Below are 17,078 nucleotides of genomic sequence, written 5' to 3'. Positions count from 1 at the left end.
GCGCCTACAGACCATGAGTTAAGTGTTGAAAAGTGGGACATTCTAAGCAAAAGGTTGGTTTGAGTGGATTCATTTAAGTGGAAATCTAGACTCCTATAATGGTTAGAGAACTAGACATGACAGCAAGCATCACCTAATAATACTCAATATGAAGAAGGATTTCCTGCTGGTGAATGTTCAAGGATGAGAAGTATAGGAGTCAGAACACTTTAAGGTCTAATAATGTACAAGGAAACTCAAAATTAGAAACCTTGGCTATCCAACAAAATTTTGGCATGAAGGCCATCAAATATCTAAGTAGGGGACCATGGGGTGTAAGCCTTCCACGGGATCTGAATAATAGGAAGTTACAGAATCTGTGATTGACTGTTTCTCTTCCTGAGAAATCACTACCTAACTCTGTAAAAAGTGTTTGATTCTATCCCTGAAGGTCTTGAAGACTTTTGACCTCTGACTTTGTCAGAGTCTACAAATGGATCTTTACTGTCTAATTTTCTGTATTAAGTGTGCAGAGTTAATCATAGCCAATTAAGCAGGATTACAGGCACCAGTCTGGAGGGCATCTAGAGTTATAAAATTTATAAGATATAAGAGTTATAAGGAAATGGGGGTCTGTAGATATTGAATCTAAAATGTAGTATTCAAAGAGGGTGGCTGATAATACCAACTCGACAAGCAAGTGATGATAAGCTGAAACTTGAAAATTGAGAAGGATCCAGAAGTTATGAATATTGTGTTCAAAACTCTGTGTCATTAATTTTTAGTATCTTAAAGCAATTTATAGTTACATCTGTAATATATCCATAACATAAAGTAAGGCATTCCTACTTTTTAACATTTGTTTTATGTGAATCATTCTATATTCACATACATTTAAAGTAACTAATCTGCTATAGAAATTTGTAAAAAAATACACTTAAAAAACAATGCATTTTATATATTCTCAGAATAAGGTTATTACTACCTTGTGTCAATCTTTTTCTCCTTCCTTTCTCCTTGTTCCCTCTCTCCTTCCCCCTCTTTTCTTTCTTCTTTTATCTTCCTTCCTTCCTTCCTTCTTCTTTCCTTCTTTCCTTCCTTCCTTCTTTCCTTCCTTCCTTCCTTTCTGTTTCTTTCTTATTTTTCTCATGTATGAAGTATAAATAACTCTTGTTTTGATTCTCTTGTTTTAAGGAAACACCTATCTGAAAAGTAGGTTAATACACATGGTAAGAATTTAAAGTTTCCTTAAGACTTGTTACAAAACCATGCATAGCTCCTTTGAAATGCTGAAAATTATATCAACATTTCCGTGTCATCTTCTGACTCTTCTTCCTACATTTATGGTAACTGTCCAGAGTGTCTTCCTGAAGAGTATAAAGGAACAAGACTAAAACTCTAAGTCTGCAGAATCTAGCCTTAAGTCTAATCTTGTGTCATATCTTCTTGCATTTGAGATATCATTACGTTAAAGCTTAAACAAAAAATCCTTATCATCTCACAGTTCTGAGTTATGGCCCTTTATCAAAGATTTTGGGGAAATTTCTTCATCATAATCAATATCCTCACTTTTCTTGTCTGCAAAGATGCTGTGTAAAAAGTTACCGCACATTGAGGAGCTTAAAATAATGCATACTTATTAACTCAGTCATTGTGTCTCAGAAGTCTGGCCATAGCTTAGCTGAGTCTTTTCCTTACATTTCACAAAGTTGCAATCAAGGTAAATTTTGGCCAGATTGCATTATCATCTGAGAACTTAGCTGAGGAAAAATCTACTTCTAAGCTCACTCTATTGTTGGCAGAGTTCATTGCCTTGTGGTTATATAGGACAGAGAGCTCCAGCTTCTTACTAGTTGTCACTTGGAAGCCATCGTCAATTCCCCAGCTCCTCCTGCCTTGTAGCTTTCTCCATAGATAGTTCACTACATAGCAGTGTGTTTCTTTAGGGTGGTAGGAGAGCATGAGCAAGTCCCCTAGCAAGACAAAGTGTATATAACATAATATAATCATAGTAGTGATATCCCATCACCTTTGCATATTCAGCTGGTTAGAAGAAAGTCAACATATTGCATCCAAACTCAAGGAGAGAAGATTATACAAAAGCATACACACCCGGAGGTGGGAGTCATGGAATCGCCTTAAAGTCTGTGCACCATAGAGTGGGTATGGTTTAACATTCAGAGAGTCTTCAATCTTGGAAAACAAGCAATCAGCATGGTTTCATCCATCACAGCCCAGCTGATCATCCCATCCATTTTACAAAGATCCCCAGAGGTAAGAAATATAGTGCTATAAAATAAAGATGATATTGGAGGGCAACCTGTTAGGTGACTGGTGAGTGATGAAGTTGCTGTTCACCTCACTATTATTTGTGGTGTGAGCCTCTGATTTCTAATCCTAGCCATGATTCAGCATCTATTAATGATGACAGGCCTAATTCCTCTTTAACTTCTTCCTCAACTTTCAAAATGTAGATGATGATATACATCAATCTTAGAAGGGCAGTATGAGCTTTAGCTTGTAGTAAAGTATTCAGCCCAATTTTGAATAGACATACTTTTGAGTAAGAATTCAGCAGAAAGCAGCATAAATCTTTAAAGAGCTGGCACAAAACTGTTGGGGAGGAGATAGAGTTCTAATTTAATATAGAGAAGTGAAAGCTAAGGGGTGATTTAATTACAATCTACAAATATAGGAGAAATCTTTATTAGAAAAAAAATATTTTGCATATTCAAAGAAGCCCAAATTAGATTAAGGAAATAGGGGATTTTGTTTAGCCAAGACATTTTATTTAAAGGCTTTGAAGAGACTCTACAATCTTCTTCTCTAGGTGGGCTTTAAAGCTAAACTTGGAATTGGAATGTCCTTGACATTTTTTTCTTTTCCTGGACCTTATTTATTAATATACATTTATATATATATACACATTTATTAATATTTATTAATATACATTGATATGCATATAAGCTTCCTTCTACAATGAAGAATGAAGCAGTTTTTACTTCCTTATTCAAGAAAAAATAAGGTGAACTGTTCTGAATTTTGGTAATATGAGCCACTTAGTTTGAAGAGTGGTGTCATACAACACAGGGAAAGTAGCTGGACATAGAAAGAAATAAAGGTACCCTTTATTTGATACCTGATTTGGTACATGATTCGGTACCAAATTAGGCCTGGATTTTTTGTTTATGTCAAGGGAAGATTTGAATCTGTGACTATGCTTTTATATAAAATAAATAACCGTAATGAAAAGGCTTAAGTTGAGCTAAAAACAATTTACCAGACACAAATAGAAAAAAAGGAGGAGACAGCGATACCTGGGTGGCTCAGTCAGTTAAGCATTCAACTCTTGACTTCATCTCAGGTCATGATCCCATCATTGTGGGACTAACCCCAGTGTGGGGCTTTATGCTGAGCATAGAGCTTGTTTAACATTCTTTCTCTCCTTCCCTCTGCTCCTTTCCCACACTCATGCTTGCTCGCTCTCTCTCTAAAATAAAAATAAAGAAATAAAGAAAGGAAAGAAAGAAAGAGAGGAAAAAAGACAAAGAGGGAGAAAACAAATAAATGGATTATTACATGAGACTGGCTAGTAAGTGGTAAGACTGTTAAATGTCAAATAATGGACATCATGGACTCTTAACTAGGAAGGGTACCATGTCCAATCTCACAGCATGATTCACTTCAATACCTTGTCAAAACTTTACCGATTTTTGGGTAATCATTTCATTGGTTAAAGTCTCAACTTTTCCTCAGTTAATTTGTTTCAATGTTGCATGCTAACAAAGTTTTTTCTTATGTTGATCTTTATTCTTTTTTCATAGGACTGTTGTTTGTTCTTTGGAGCAGTACATAGCGACTTTATTTATTTTTTAATATACATTGCCCTTTGAGTATGTGAAGATGGCCACCAGGATATTTCCTTAATATTCTCTTTTTTTTATTCATCATCTAATTCTTCAACTGTTTAATTTATTAAGCAGTCTTAAGTCCTTTGAGAAGATTTCTCTCCCCTCCCCCATCAACACTGTATATTTTAGAAGCAATGAGGTCCTAATGGCCAAAATTCTTAGATGGATATGGATGGAGTGTTGACTTGCCTATGAATTTAACTTCAAAACCAGTTGCTTAATCAGTTCATCACAAAGACACAGACTAGCTCATAAAACAACAGATGAGTGAGCACACAATAAAATCAAAGCTGCAAAAGGCCATTAAACACTAAAGATATATTGTAGAGTAGAACTTGCTTAGGTAAGAACTTCCTGCCCAGTGCCATGCCATGATGATTAATGCGTGCATATGTGAACTTTATGAAAAAGATAATGAATTGATAGTGTTCTTAAATGATGCCATTTTAGACCTGTTTGGCTTCCTCTCCTCCCTTGGGAATCAACTGACCACACTCTGTTAGTTTAAACAAATGAACATTTAATGTTGGCCATTCTGCCAACCAAGTTGGAGAAAAATTAAATCATTTATCAAGAGAAAACAAAAGAAAAATAATGAGGGGCTTCTGGGAAAAAGGTGAAGACCGGTAGTTATTAAGAAGGAGAGGGTGCCACAGAAACTGATTAAAATATAATACAAGAAGGGCCTTAGACTTGTTTTCAAACTTTGGTTTATTCCTATTTGGGTACCAGGGAGCTGATTTTAATCACACTATAAGTCTTTCTTATTCCTTAAGACAACCTTCTTTGGCATCTCTAATTTTAACACTACCTCCTGTGAACACATCATCTTCTTTTTGGTGGTCATCCAATGGATTGTGAATGAAAGTAACATAATTAGGGAATCTATAAGTAGAAAATGCAATTCAAATACCATTTGTGTTAATAGACTAAAGTCCACCTTGGTAATATATCTAACATTTAACAAACAATCCATTAATATTGATAGTATTAATGTTAATATTAATATTATTCACAATTATTTATATTATTAATCCAATGATATTTATTGTATTTAATACTATTCTAATAACTGAGGGGAAATACAAGGAAAATACAAGTCACAATCTATGTCTCAGGAGCTTATAAAATTTTAAGAAGAAAGGCGCCTTGGTGGCTCAGTCAGTTAAGTGTCCGACTACGACTCAGGTCATGATCTCACGGTTGGTGGGTTTGAGCCTCACATCGGGTTCTGTCCTGGCAGCTCAGAGCCTGGAGCCTGTTTCAGATTCTGTGTCTTCCTCTCTCGCTGCTCCTCCCCTGCTCATGCTCTGTCTCTCTCTGTCTCGAAAATAAATAAACTATAAAAAAAATTTTTCTAAATAAATAAAATTTTAAGAAGAAAAAATATGTGCCTAATGCATGTTATATTATATATTATTCTATTAATAATTATGTATTTAATGTTAATATATTATATATATTTAATACATTTAATATACACCTATATATACATATATACACAAAATGACCTGAGTATTATGATAATGAGATCTGTAGATTAAGAGAAAGGAGGGAGCCATCATTGTTGAATAAAGTATATTGAAAAGTGGTTTTAAGAGGAGAGAAGGAAACCAGTTAGTTTTTCTGGGTGATTTTATTATTTATATTATTGTCTCTTAAAGCCAGCAAGAATGATACATATATGACTTCTTTATATGTTTATAATTATATACACATAATTGATAAAGAGTAATAAGACTTTTCAGCATAAAGATAATCCATTTGATAGAGGTTTCCACTCGTACAGTCACTGTGCTCACACTCTGAGGATGACAAGAGGACCAAGTAAATGGATGGAGAAGGGAATATTGAAACATGAGTGCAATTTGAAGACCTTTTCTGGAAAGTGACAATGTATCACCTTCAGCTGAGCCAAAATGGTAGGTGTAGAAATTCCCTTAGGAAGTTTTCTCAGGTTTATTATGTATGTACTGAACTCTCATGTGCCAATCACGTATTTCCTGTGAATAAGGCAGCCTGAATGCCAACTGTAAAGCCAGACTCAGGTCCTTTAACTGTTGGATTTATCCATGATCTTGCCTTTATGAGTAGCTGGCTATGAGAGGGAGGGAAGAAGGTTTGGACTAAGCTGAAAGGTGTTTTACTATTTACCATGCATAGAATAGCAGAGGAAGGTTTGAGTATTTTTTAGTGGGAGACATTAGTACACCACTAGTGGGAAAGCATTGACATCAAATAGTAAAGCCAAAAAAAGCTAGAACTTGGAAAGGATAAAAGACAAAACAAAAAGAGAAAACTAACAAAACCATGTCAAGTACAAGAGTTGTGGGTATCCAAACACACAAAATGAATCTAATTAAGTGATATTGGGACTCTGTCAAAGCTGTCCCAGAATATTCTCCCCTGTTTCCTTTATGAGCAACCAGCCAGTTCTTACAAGGGTGAGGTGTGTTTTCAAAGGAACCAAAAAGTGCCAAATGAATTTTAAAGGATCTATACTTGTTTCTCCATAAGAAAAAAAAAGCATTAATATCTTCTTATTTATCNATATTGGCCTGTAGTTCTCTTTTTTTGCTGGATCTCTGTCTGGCTTGGGAATCAGAGTGATGCTGGCTTCATAAAATGAGTCCGGGAGTTTTCCTTCGATTTCTATTTTTTGGAATAGCTTGAGAAGAATTGGGATTAATTCTTCTTATTTATCTTTTAACATACCAATTACTTCATGTAAATAGAGTGTAAAGACAATACAAGAGAAAATAATATATTAAAATTGTTTATTGCAATGATATTTATAATATGAAAATATTGGAAAGATCTTTATATTCAACAAAAAGGAAAATATCTAAGAAAATTGTGGCATAGGCCCACAATGTAAATCTCATGATTAACATATTTAAAGTGCATGTTGTAATATGAAAACTATTATTCATCTAGTACAAGAATTTTTTAAAATATACACTTCTTTTCTTCCTTAGACCATATCTTAAATGAATACAATAATGCTTATATCATCATCGTTATTATAGATGAACATTTTCCTCCCATATAAAATTTCAAATTTCTTGTTGGTAGGAATGTCTTACTCATCTTTCTATGCCTCTTATAGTGCTGACTCTATGTTTGATACACTGGACTAAATTCAACAGTTGAGAATGCAAGAAATGATGGGTGTTGTGTTACAATATTAGCAATCTACTTTTACTTCTGGATTGTATTATATTTTTTATCATATTCTGTTAAAAGCTATCTGGCTATATTTCTTTGCTAATATCTTTACTTGTGTTACACCAGAAATCAAAGGGGAAAGTTTTTTTCCAGAGATATAAAGGATCTTGTATTGATTTTTGGGTATGGCTGTCCCCTAAGGATTGATCAGTTTTTGTTCCCTTGGAAGACCCATTTGGCTACATTTTTACAGCTGTGCTTCTGAAATGGCGTGTGAGAGGAGGGGTAGGTGATAACCAAAAACACCTGAAAGGTTTCTTAATGGGCAGGAGGAGAATTGAAGGAAGACAAAGCAACAAAGAAAGATGAGCAACACTTAAAGATCTAGAACCAATTTGTCAAGCTCATCCCCAGGCCTTTTGCTCACTCCAGCTCTGTCATGTCTCCCTGACCCAAGATGCCTGCCCCATAGCCACTGTAGTCTTCCAGTGGTCCCTTCCCCTTTCTGTTTGAGGACTGCCTTGGCTGTCATTGTGAGACTATTTCTACTTCTTTGGTTTCTACTTCTTTGTTTTTCAAATGACTTGAAAGAAATTTAGAGTTCTATCATTTACTTTTACATCCCAATCTACCTTAGATATATATTACCAATACTTATTCCTCTATTATTCAAGGGAAGAAAATGGTTGCTTCCACACAGAAGTTATAGAGGAAATTCCCACCACATTGTACTGTCATATCAGATAATCATTTAATCACTGACTAAACCTAAGGCACTGAGATGAGAGAATTCAAGAACTCTGGGAGACTTTAAAAAACCTTTCCAAATTAAGCATTTATTGTTACTTCAATGCTTTCTTGCTACTTAATTTTCCTGAGTCTCATTTTAGGAGAAATTTGCTCCTTTAGCCTTGCACACTTCATCTCAATCAATACGCTATTCTCCCTAGAGGTCCCAAATTATTCTTTTCAAATGTCTTTTTTATCTACCCTTGGAAACAACACAAGCAAATGGAGTCTGACTTCCAGCTGTCAAATCAAGTGTTGAGGCAAACCCTGTGAGCGTGAATCACTCCATCTTGCCTTGTTCAATCTGGGTAATGTGGCACCATCCCAAAACCTCCCCTACCACCAAGAGAGAGAAAGGAGTGAAATACAGATTGTAAAATTCTCAAAAGTTGGAAATTTGTTTATTTTTCAATTATTCATTATTTGTTCATACATAACTATTACCTACATAGTGAACCCTTGCTTATCTTCCTTGGAATTCTTTGGTAAGTCAGGGTTAAGACTTGGAAGGAAATAGGATGTTTTAAGTGGGTTACCTTTTTGCTATTGTTGCTAAGACTTGAACTCAGACATCCCTATAACTCCATCCCTAGGAATCCATGCCTTAGAAAATGTGGTAGAAGGGTTCTCTGATTCTTTAAGGGGCTGAAACTTCCTGGTTGAGACAGGCTAGTATTCAAAATGTAAGCTATTGATCACATTGTTGACTATGATTTTCAAAACGTTATTTGGAAATCTTAGAGATCATTATAGATGTGTTACTTATAGGTTGGCTTATATGTTGCCTCTGTTCCAAACACAGTTATATTTCCTTTGGGGCCTAATTTCCAAGCAATTTTTCAAAAATGTTTATTTATTTTTGAAAGGGAGACATAGAATCAGGGAGACATAGAATCAGAAGCAGGCTCCAGGCTCCGAGCTGTCAGCACAGAGCCTGATGGGGGGCTCAAACTCACAAACCGCAATATTATGACTTGAGCCAAAGTTGGATACTTTATCTACTGAGCCACCCAGGCACCCTCAAGGCAGTTTAATTATTCTCTCTCTCTCTCTCTCATACACACACAACACACACACACACACACACACACTCACACACACATGTTATTTTTTCATAGTTGAACCTAATAGATCATGTTTCCCTGCTTGGTTTGAAGGTCCAATTTTTCCTCTTCCTGTGTAGCTCCCAGGGGACCCTACTGTGCAAGGTGCAAAACAAACAAACAAAACCCCACTGATGATAATTGTAGAGTGGCAGTGATGATGTTGTTGGAAGCTTTTAAAACAAAAATACCTAACCAGGCTCAGAGATATTACCCAGATATGTGTTATGTGCTTTCCGTAGTACATCCATTTTTTTTTAAACAAGGTGGTAAAACAGGGAGAGCTACTCTTTATTTTCCATCCTCCACTGTCCCAAATCCTCAGACTCCATCAAAGTGCACCTTGAGCTCCACCTCCCACATTGTGTTCCCCACTGGTGGCAATCTTCCAGCTAACTCCATTTCCCCTTTGTAAACGCTCGATGTGCTGACCTATTTAAAAATATAACTCAGGTGCCTGGCGAACCATGATGCCTGCCAGCTCTTCAGATAAAGAGGATCCACTTATTAATCTGCTCTGTCTCCATCTGCCCGTTCAATTGGGATTGACTGCTTGCTGTCCAGACTGATACCAGGGAAATCTGATTGAGGACAAGAATCTCTTTGTACGTTTCCCTCACTGATACAGCACAACAGGTCTGTTGCAGCCAGGGAGTTAAGCTGATGTGACATGATGTCAGATGGCCTGCCATTGTACGTCAGAAATTAAAAAGAAAATATTCCTTCAAACTGGAATTCCTTATGTGATTTTTATTTCCTTGGGCTTTGAGCAGATTGAGTATTGAATTGCTTGACTGGAGCCCATGGATAATTTAATACCTGCAACATTCGTCCCTGGGTGAATTTCAGCCACATTTGACTTGTTCAGCATGGCATCTCAGTTCTAACCATTTCATGGAACTCTTGTAAATATTGATTGATGAAATCCCAGAGAAATACTTTTTCTAGCTCTGATTCTGAAATGCTCCAGAAGGAAAGACCTGATCTCTGTTTTCATCCTTCCTACTCCATATCTAGTGGTGTGAAAAGTAAATAAAAATTTTGGACCATCCTTTATCCTTCTCAAATTAAAACAGTCAATTCTTACAACTTGAAAAAGAAAAACAGTAGTGTGATTTGATCCCTCAAAGTAGAACTGAATAAAAATAACAAACAAGTAAGCAAGAAGAGCAAACAAATAAGCTCAAACCATTTCAGTGGAATCAAAATATTATGGATTATTTCCTGGCAAGCTTTTTGAGTCCCTCAATATGAGTATTGACTACATAAAGTTAACTCTCCAGAGGAATGTAAACATAGTGTGAGTATATACATATATGGTTCTTAAGCACTAAATGGTTAGCATCTCATGCACATAATATTCAGGTTATAGTATGTGTTTGTGCTTTTATTGAAAAGGTCAGGTAGAACTAGCCTTAGGTCACTTCTGCGGTTCCTTATAAAATTTCTAAACACCATTTATTAATAAAAAATCAAGAAAGAAAAGAGACAGGTAAGAGTTAAAGATCTTACAGGAATTCATGTTCAGTAGCAAAGAACAAAATATTATCACTTTCTTAATATTCAGCTTTTACTCTTTAGATGAGGCTAATCATTTGTTAATTTGTGTAAGCTCCCATGCTTAAAGATTCACCTGCGAATGAAATATGTGGCTGATCCTTACTCTTTATTATAAATTAAACAGTATGAAATGTAAATACTATTGGCGAAAATACGATCTCATTCATCCAATGTAAATAACACTGAATAAATTCATGAATTGACTGGTTTCTCTTTGATATTCACCTGTGATGAGACTGTATGTGTGCATTTATGTGTGTTTGTGTTGAACTGTGTATATGGGAACACGTAAAGTATATAAAGCACTGGAGAAAAAAAGAACTTGGTTAAACAGATAAAAGAGAGTAGCTTGCTACAACAAAAACTTTTTAAAAATCAAGAAATTCTTATGGGGTCCCTGGGTGGCTCAACTGGTTGAGCATCTGACTCTTGATTTCAGCTCAGGTCGTGATTTTGCAGTTTCTAGAATGGAGCCCCATGTCTAGCTTTGCACTGATAATGCAGAGACTGCTTGGGATTCTCTCCCTCCTCTCTATCTGCCCCTCCTTGCACTGGTGCTCTATTTCAAAATAAATACATAAACATAAACAAACAAAAATAATGAAATTCTCTTAACAGTAAAAGAAGTATTATTGTAGATTATTTCCTTACATTAACTTAGGTAAGTTTCTTTGCCATAAATATTTTAGATAAAAATATAAGAAGAAACACAAATCCACATTAAGATTAGTGTAAGAAAACAATTGTTTGTTTTCTTTGTTTTTTATTAAGGTCTAATTAACATAACATTATGCTAGTATCAAGTGTACCATGAAGTAATTTGATATTTATATATATATTTGGTCATTTACAAGATGTTAACTAAACTTACTGTAAGTAAGTTTCATTAACATCCATCATTATACATAGTTACAAAACTTTTTTCTTTTCTTTATTTTTTCTTTATTTTTATTTTTTAATTGAGAGAGAGAGAGAGAGAGAGAGAGAGAGAGAATCTCAAGCAGACTCCACACTTAGCATGGAGCCCTATGCAGGGCTCAGTCTCACAACCCTGAGATCATGACCTGAGCCAAAATCAAGAGTTGGACGCTCAACTATCTGAGCCAACCATGCACACTTACATTTCTTCTTATATTGAGAACTTTTAAAATCTATTCTCATAGTTACTTTCAAATATGCAATACTGTATTATTAACTATAGTCACCATTTTCTACATTACATCCACATGACTGATTCACATTGTTACTGAATATTTGTACCTTTTGACCCTCTTCACCCACTTCACCACTTCACCTCCACCCCAGACAACCAGCAGTCTGTACTCTACATCCATAAGGTTGGGGTTTTTTTTTTTGTTTGTTTTGTTTTGTTTCATTTTGATTTTGTTTGTTTTTTTAGATTCCACTTATGAAGTTATACAGTATTTGTCATTTTCTGTCTGACTTACTTCATACTTAGCCTAATGCCCTCTAGGTCCATTCATGTTGTTATAAATGGCAAGGTATTTTTATGGCTGAATAATATTCCATTTTATATTTGTACTATGATTTCTTTATCCATTCATTTATCAGTGAAAATTTAGGGTGTTTCTATGTCTTAGTTATTGTAAATAATGCTGCAATGAATATGAGGGTATCATATTGAATTAGGGTTTTCATTATCTTCAAACAAATACCCCCAGAAGCGGTATGCTGGATCATGTGGTAAATCTATTTTTAATTTTTTAAGGAAATTCCATACTGCTTTTCATAAAGGACGCACCAATTTACATTCCCACCAACTGCACAAAGGGTTCTTTTATCCTGTGTCTTGACAACACTTGTTTTTTCTGTTGGGTTTTGTGTGTGTGTGTGTGTGTGTGTGTGTGTGTGTTTAATAATAGCCATTATAACAGGTATGAGGTGAAACCTCATTGTGGTTTTAGCTTGCATTTCCCTGTTTTAATCTTATTGTATTGATTGAAAATTTACTTGTGTATCGAGTTTTCCTTATCTCCATAGATCCGTTTCCATTTTTCTCTAATCTAGAGTAGAAAAGATAGTCTATTCAAATGTATATTCTTTATACTAAACAGATGTTGGGCCAAGAACAGATATTCTTGGACCTTTCCTGGATGGATTAAGCTGAACAGAGAAAACATGGAAGAAAATTACCCTTTAGAGTGTTACCTAAAGTCATGTCCCCAAAGTCCACTCTAAGTATGCGACTTTCGGAGGTGAATAAACAGAGAATCCCCAATGAAAACAGTATCAGCCCCCAGCTGAGGGGGTAAAAAACAAATCACAAAAATAAGGACAGATGGGAGAAGTAACATCACTGGGATCATGGAATTCTGAAGTTCTTCAGAAAAGCAAAAATATCTATGACCAAAAAAGAGCACTTAGAATGCTCTATAGGATAAAAGTATTCATATTATAAGGTATGAAAATGAAAAAAATCTCTAGAACACAAAAAACTGCTTGCATTTTGTAGAATATAGTTAAAATATGGTATGATGTTAATTATAGCGTCCAAAAGTAAAAAATTTGATGTTTTGTCTTATATGCCTACACAAGATTATGCACCTTAACACTCAATAAGAATCAACCGTTGACATGAAGGACTTAACATTGCAAGTCTCTTTTTGAAGGCAGAGACATACCAATTTTGTTTTTAATTTATCTTTATTTATTTATGTTTTATTTTAGTTTTGAGAGGGAGCCAAAGACTGAGCACAAGCAGGGGATAGGGAGAGAGACAGAGACAGAATCTGAAGCAGGCTCCAGGCTTCAAGCTGTCAGCACTGAGCCCAATTCGGGGCTGTATCTCACCAGCCATGAAATCATGACCTGAGCCAAAATCAACAGTCAGATGCTTAACCAGCTGAGCCACCCAGATGCTTCAACAACATACCAATTTAAGCCAGGTAAATGAAACAGTTTTTTATTTATCTTTCTATTATTTTTTTTTAAATATTTATTTATCTTTGGGAGAGCGTAATCAGGGGAGGGGCAGAGAGTAAAGGCCAGAGGATCTAAAGTGGTATCTGCACTGACAGGCTGACAGCAATGCACCCCATGTAGAACTCGAACTCTGGAACTGCGAGATCATGACCTGAGCAGAAGTTGAACACTCAACCAACTGAGCCACACAGGTGCACCGAAACATAATTTTTAAAATAAATCCAGAGAAAAGTTTATTTCTCAGACTCCTAAGAAACAAAACCACTGAAAACATGTAAAGGTTATTTCCTAGAAAGGAAGTGGAAGAGAGAAAATGAGAAAATAAAGGTTGTCCTTTATTAATTTGCCATTTGCTTCTAGAAAAATGTTTGCAGGCAAAGTTGCTTGTATCCTAAACTGAATATGTGTCTCATCCAGATTGTAATAATCTTTTTTTTTTCAAATTATGTTTCCTTCTTATCAAAAAGCTTTCTTGAAGCCACTCAAGCCAGAAAGTTGATAAGGAGGTCATTACAACAACTCATGGAAGTTATAATACAATCCATTTCAAAGAATGAGGACTATTTCCTATCAACATTTGCAATATAAGTGATTATTTAGCAATTCCTCTTTCCCTTTTCCTCTATTCTTATCCCCCACATGCTCTGTAGTAGAAAACTTTGACCTTGCTAAGAGAAATAATAATGTAACGTATCTGCATCATCCGTGTGATTAATACCGCCCTCTGAAAGGAGCACCTCAACTGGCAAAATACAACTAAAATGCATGAACACACCGAGGAACTCTTTGCCTTGTTCACCTTCTTTCTAAATAATTCATCAGTTTAATGATAATGACATTCAAATATCATAATTACAGCCGACTCTTTAAAAAACATCAATTCCAGGGCCAAAACAGGAGTAACCGGCCCCCACTTCTTTTCTCACCATTAGCTGTTAATGCCAAAATATGATCTTTATTCATTTCACTGACATAATATAAAACCAATGTAGATTCCCATTTTTCATAAAATTTTCATCTGCACTATTAGTTTCACTGATAGCAGACTGCAAAATGTTGTTAAGCTACAAGATGGAAGACACTGCGAAAACCTCAGCATGTTAAGAAGCCATAAAATTTTATTCAGTTCATTTACTGCTACAGTCCAGTAACCCTATAGTAAGAGTGTGCTATTTTTATTGTGTATTTATTTAAAGGTTGAATATTTTGTTCCCTGGACTAGACATCTAACTGAGTTAATCTGGACTCCTAATACACTGCATTGTATTCTACTTTGGGGTTTATCATCTCCTTGAAAGTATTTTTGTATTTTGGGTGTTGGGGAAGAGATGATAACAGAATATTGCAGACCACAGCTCAGCTATGGATAGGGGGTCACATTTGTGCTCAGAATTCAACCACCATTGTATGGGCTACATGTGATGCTGAGGAGAAAGATTTGCTCTGGCCTCTTCTTTTTCCATCTTATGTCTCTTCCAAAGCAAATCTCGGGGCAGAGTGCAGTGAAGCACAATGTAATAGACCTTGTGTTGGTTGGTCTGGCTGGCAGCCAGAGGTGCTTGACTGCTCCCACAGTCCTGCAGAAGTCAGCCACATTTTGCATTTATTGTTTTGCTAGGCTGTCTCAGCAGTTTGACATAAATAGGTAAGATCTTTTTCGAATAGCATGGTGCAGAACCTGTTTTAGGTCTGCTCATGAAACCATAGCCGTCTAGAGCTGGCTTATCTGTATTCATACCAAGTTATGGCATATCATACCATATCATCATATTGTATCGTATCATATCATATCATATCATATCATATCATATATCATTATATGAAAGTTGCAGCATGAAGACACAGGATGCTCTAAATATCAGTTTTGCCAATATATGGAATGTATTTCAGTATCCCAGACTTCTCTAACCACACGCAATGACAGCTACACCAGTGATAATTCCACTATGGAAAAAAAAAAGTTGTCAAGTGAAACACAAGGAATGTAAAAGGGGCAGTTGTTCCTATCGGCTCTCCCTTAGGACCTGGGTGTTGGTTGCACTAGGCTTAGCCAACTCCCAGGAAACCCATTACTGTGCATGTATACTAGGCCCCAGGAGTAACTGTTTCCTACTCAGTCCCAATTAAAGGCCACATGGAAACTCCAGGTGCAGTAAATAGATAAACTAGCAACAAAAAGTACAATAGCAAACAGGACAGACAAATGATCTACAACATCCATAATATATTCTCGCTCTGTCTGTGACTTGTTAGGAACCTAGAAGACAAGCCTGTCCTTAGTTGGTCCCCTCATCTATAATACAGGTTGATAAGGGAACCTATGCCAGTTGCAGTGTTTTCTCTTGAAAGTGCAAAATATTGGATTGATAAAAGCAAAGTGTGCATTTTTAAAGGCACATGAGAGAGAGAGATTTAAATCACCTGAGATAGTCTGTATTTATTCATTCCAAAGAGGTACAAAGGCTCTGTCTGGGTAGCATTAAAGAGTAAAGGTTCAAAAGGAATATGTGAGAGTCCCCGGGAGACTGGAAACATAAGAACGCATTAAAATGAGATGGAGAGAGTGTCCCAAAATAGCCAAATAATGACTATTCGTAGTTACTATCTTGTTAGCATCGATTGTGGAATATTTGAGGGCCTGGGAGAATCAATGTATATGGTAAACAATCACCTCCTAAACTGAAATGTCAGAGATACGATACAGAATAATGAATATAAAATCTAGACAAAACTAATGACCAAACAAGATAAACAAATTGGTACGGCCGAACAGACGCCAACACCGCAGCCTAAAGCAGATAAGCCACAAAGGGTGAGTGACTAACGCTTCAGTTAGGCATAATCCCAGTGAAAACCTGTCCATATGAACAGCCTTTGCTGCATGGTCTCAACACAGGCTGACTGCTGAGGCCCGAATTCCTCCCTTTTGCTTCTGAGACATGAAATCCGGGCTATGGATGTGAGGTGCATCAGCCAGGTATTCAGGCAGTGGTGGGAAAACCATTTCCAGGTTTGACAATTTCATGATCATCCATCTATCATTCTGAGAGACAAAAGGTTATGTTTTTCTCTTCCTGGGCACCTGGTGCAGAGGTCTTGCACTCAGACTCCCCCCAAAAATGATTTCCAAACAGTTTTTTTTCTTTTTCTTTACTCTTTTTTGTTTGTTGTGTTTGGTTTGCTTTAAATTTTTTAGAGCGTCAGAAGCCTTACATGATATTTCTCAATTCTCTGTTACTTTGTGCACCTTGAATTTTGCTATTTTGAATTGCTCTGTGAACCTTTCTTTGAAGCTAAATGAGTCAGTAAGATGGGGTGTGGATGGATCTCACTGGACATGGACATGGGTCAACATTGTTCTGAAATAAAAGGAGCCAGCATGTTATATATTATATATATATATATATACACTCCATCACAGGAAAAGCTGGGCTTCCAGACTTCAGCCATTTAGCAACTTCTTATATCTTGAAAAAGCATTATTAGACAAAACTGAGATGTTGACACATCTGGTCTCTACAGTATCTTCCTACCTCCCCTCCCTTCCTCTGCGGGTGTCTTGGTGACTTTGTGTCCTTAACCTGTAACCTCCACTGTCCTCCTCCCCACCCCATGCCTTTCTTCA

At 36.1% G+C, this 17,078-nt stretch overlaps 1 long non-coding RNA gene across 2 annotated transcripts in view; it reads left to right on the top strand.

The window, feature by feature from the left end:
* Positions 1 to 17,078, top strand: part of LOC144223135 (uncharacterized) — a 217,262-nt gene that overhangs the window by 150,937 nt on the left and 49,247 nt on the right. For both annotated transcript variants that reach the window (XR_013332584.1, XR_013332583.1), the window contains exon 3: positions 13,199 to 13,416. This is a non-coding gene — a long non-coding RNA (uncharacterized LOC144223135). The remainder of the gene's footprint in view (positions 1 to 13,198; positions 13,417 to 17,078) is intronic.

Source organism: Crocuta crocuta, unplaced genomic scaffold (assembly GCF_008692635.1).
Source record: "Crocuta crocuta isolate KB4526 unplaced genomic scaffold, BGI_CrCroc_1.0 scaffold231, whole genome shotgun sequence".
NCBI classification, from domain to species: Eukaryota; Metazoa; Chordata; class Mammalia; order Carnivora; family Hyaenidae; genus Crocuta; species Crocuta crocuta.
This window is presented reverse-complemented; position numbering and strand designations above follow the sequence as displayed.